The sequence below is a fragment of the Pinus tabuliformis genome, chromosome 1_1, assembly GCF_031772625.1.
Source record: "Pinus tabuliformis cultivar Carrire ecotype Pingquan chromosome 1_1, CPIR1, whole genome shotgun sequence".
In the NCBI taxonomy this organism is placed as follows: Eukaryota; Viridiplantae; Streptophyta; class Pinopsida; order Pinales; family Pinaceae; genus Pinus; species Pinus tabuliformis.
The window spans coordinates 812,219,376-812,223,441 of NC_142297.1; positions in this window are offsets into that span (position 1 = coordinate 812,219,376).

Consider the following 4,066-nt stretch of genomic DNA (forward strand, 5'->3'; position numbering starts at 1 on the left):
CATATTGGAGAGGTAGCTTGAAATATGATAAGAACGCTTTAGCAAGCATCGCAAAAATGGAATGAGAGGTGGCGGGCTAGTCTACATACCATTTTGCAGCATCTCCAGTGAGCATGTGTTGGAAGAGCCGAAGACGAATGGATTCATCGATTATGGAGTTGGACGAACACCACGTGTGGAAGGATCGAACATGGTTGGTAGGATCCTCTCCATCAATACCCTCAAACTTTGGGATGTCTGAGGGAAGCTTATTCAGCATAGAGGGCCAACCAGCATCATGGTGTATGGGGTCGTTTATCAACTAGCTAAGATCTGGTAGACTTAACCCAACCATAAAAGGAAGATTGTGGGCTACCGGAATGGTTCCTAAGACTGTTCCCCCCTGATGTGATTACCGGTGTAGATCCGGAGCCACCACTAGGTTGGGTTCCTGAACCAGCTATGGGTCCAGACATGGTGACGATATGCGGTGAAGGAGGCTCAGAATCAGATGATGAATCAAGAGAAGAGTCAAGATGGGGACTCGGAGGGCTATGAACTCCAACCCAATGGGGAGGAGTAATATGCCCAAGCCGAAACTGGGGGTGAAAAGGCCTATTAGTCTCCGCGACTCATGCCTTGGTGGCACAATGATGGAAGGACACAAGGAACACGGAAACAGTGAAGGGAGATCAACAATATATCATTTGTCTCTGATGCGGTGAGATAAATGTATTATGTTAGGTCTTGGCTTGGCAGTGTAAACCAAGCACCCTTCACTTAAGGTGTGCTTGTGTGTGCAAGTGTATTAATTGATTAAGCCTAGATCGTGTTTGAAAAAGAAAAAAAACATGTTGTAAATAAAATGAAATAAATAACATAAAATAAGCAGCAAAAAAATTAACTAAACCCCACCCAAACTGGGCTTGCAAAAACTGTACTGCTAGGTGGCTAAACAGATGGAAAATACACTAAAATGGTCAAGAGATATGAATGTTGGTGTGACTAGGATCAAGTGACTCTAAGCTGCTGGAAATTGGTGCAGCAAGAGAAACAAACTAGAGGGGAAGATCACTGCAAAAAGATAGGGAGATGGGTGAAACACCTAAGGAAACCGATGGGACCCTAAGGGAATGACCAAAAAAGTATAAATGTGAAACTATTGATGGTAGCAACCTATCTTATCAAATCTGAAACAAAAGGTTACATATCTGGAAAATGTGGCTGAAAGTGCTACAAAAACTCATATTTCTCACTTAGCTAAACTCCTGCTAGAAAGGGAGAAGTGTACTAGAAGCCTTAAGGGAGGCTAAATTCTACTTCGATGAGTAAAACATAATGGATCAAGGCCTAAGAAGGATGAGACAGAGATTAGATACCCCGCAGACAGCTCTCAGCAAAAACCAAAACAGATCTAAGAAAAACCTTAAAACCTAGAAATTGTAGGTTCTGACCTATTTTTTGATGAAATCACACTTTTTGGGCAGAAAGCTTTGTTCTGGAGCCTAGATCGCACCTTTTGGGCTGAAAACTGTGCTTTTTTATCCGAGACTCCTGGTCTACAAATTTTAGAAAAAGTGTTGCCTTTGCGTGGTTGGTTCCTGTGGCCTGCAAAAATGACTAGAAAGCTTATGGAAGTTAGAAATTTATCATATACAGGGTTAAAACACTAGGAAACATTAATAGAATTGAAAAAAGAAGAAACCCTAAGTAGAAAATCAAAGGTCGCCTAGGTTTTTGGATCTAAAGTATAAAACCCAGCAGAGTCGCCAATTTGTTGTAGTGTTTTCTTCTCAATGACGTACAAAAAGAACCCACTTAAGATTGTGGATGACAAACAATCTCAACAATATAAATGGCTGCTAAACATTGTAGGTCTGTAGCAACTGATAGAAACAAAACTAACCAAAGTCCGGATCTATGCTACAATCATAGTTAAATAGCAAAAATAAAGAGTAATAACTTCAATCATCCAATGGAAACCAGATATGTAAAGAATAATTTTATTATAACACTTGTGAAGAGTAGATAAATGTTACTAGTCCCCCTCTATGGGTTGTGTTCTTGGCTATCCTCAAATTTCTTTAGCTTGTGTAGAGTCTCTCTCCTCTATAATGTGAAAAACTAGCAAAATATGGTGTGCGATAATGAAAATGATCAGAGTTACAACAGTGAGTGCAACAATGAAAATAATCAAAAGTGAATAATGAATGGAAAACCCTCCTATTTATAGCAAAATATTGAGTTATCCTCGAATAATGAGCAATAATAAAATATTCTTGATCCCATTCTTGGAATAACCACCTGGAATATTTTATTATATTTGTTTACGAGGGAAAAAGTATTTCAACTTTTATTTAGAAATAATAAATAAATGAATGAATTATTCATTATCCCAAGGAATTAGCTAAGGAATAATAAAAAAATAATGATTTATTTAATTATTCCTAAGGGATTTAGTCAAATTTAATAAAGAGTAGTAATTAATTAATGATTAATTAGTTATTCTTAGAGAAAAATAAGAAAAATAATGATTTATCTCTTTATTTTTCATGATTGGGTCAAATTTAACAAGGAATAATAATAAAGCAATGTTTTAATTAATTATTCCTAGAAGAAAATGAAATAAATAGTGATTTATTTAATTATTCTTCATGGGTTTAACTATAAATTACTTAATAAAGGTGGTTTATTAGGTAATTTCTCACAGTGAAAGCAATTTTACTAGGGTAAAATTGGCTTTACATGGTATACTTCGAGCCATCTAGTAAATTAGGCTAGACGATCAATTTTTTGGTGATAACAACTATGCACACTTATGAAAATAAAAAATGAAAAAAGTGAAAAATTTCGAAAAAATGAAAAATGAATAAGGTTAAAGAAGAGAAAGTATTCTTGCTTAGAGAGGCGATGCAAGAAGCTCTACCGGGGTATTGACCAGGCTCGTCGGCAGCGCAGCGATGCTTGTGTTATTGCGTGACGCTGTCGGGATACTGTCCAGGCCTACTGGCAGTGGAGCAACACCGGAGATGAAACTAAAACTCTAATGACTATACTGCTTGTGCACCAATATACACCTGATCCCCAATTGAAACAACTACATTGGCTTGGCTTGGAATATGTTTCGACCAACCGATGGCTTGATAGATGCTACATCTTACAATCAAGTAAGTGTGGAAACCAAGACAACCAAAGAACTGAAAAATACTTCTCGAGGTGTTAGAATTTATTTTCACGAACAAGGTCCATTCAAAGAGCTGGAGTTCTACTAGTGTGTCACCAAGCATTGTAGCGGCTACAACCACCCTCCAAAATTTTGCCTTAGCTTCGTTTTGGAGCCTCCCTACCAACCATCATCAACAGCATGTCTTGCACCATCAAGCAAATCAACTTTAGCTGTTTCATAGAGTCTTGTCAGCTTGTGCATGTAAGTTTGTTCCACCCCCTTCATAGGTTGTTTTCCAAAATTAGTGTCAATTGCTGGTTGAGCAGCTCCCTCTAGAAATTGCACAATTTTGGAGGGGAACCATCTTTCCCTCTAGAAATTGCGCAAACCCAGCTGGGCTCTAGAATTGCGCAATTCTTCCTAACAATCTTCCTCTCAAAAATTACGCAATTCATCCCAAGAAAACTGCTCAACCCATAAATTGTATAATTCTGGGCAGCAGTCACCTACTGCTCCCAAAAATTGCGCAATCTCTCTGGGACAGTCAGCCTAACAGCTAGTAGAAAAATCTAGCAAGGTAGCCTGTTGGGCTCAGAAATTGCACAATGTAGTCAAACAAGATTCCTTGAGAAAATTGCGAGGTCTGACCCAGGACAGCAGCTCAGCCTAGAAATTGTGCAATCTTGGGAGACAGTCACCTGTTCCTCCCATAACTTGCACAATCTCTCTAGGACAACCATCTCTGTTCAGCCCAGAAACTATGTAGATTATCATCCCAGGCTCGCAGACCGATGCATGGGTCTTCAGGTTGACCAGTTCCCTCAAGGTCTAAGAAAAATTGATTTGCATGCATGGAATGCTTCTCCCAAGGTAGCATGCAAAGGCATCACTTGATTCAGGGATCTATTTTTAGTTGTTGGA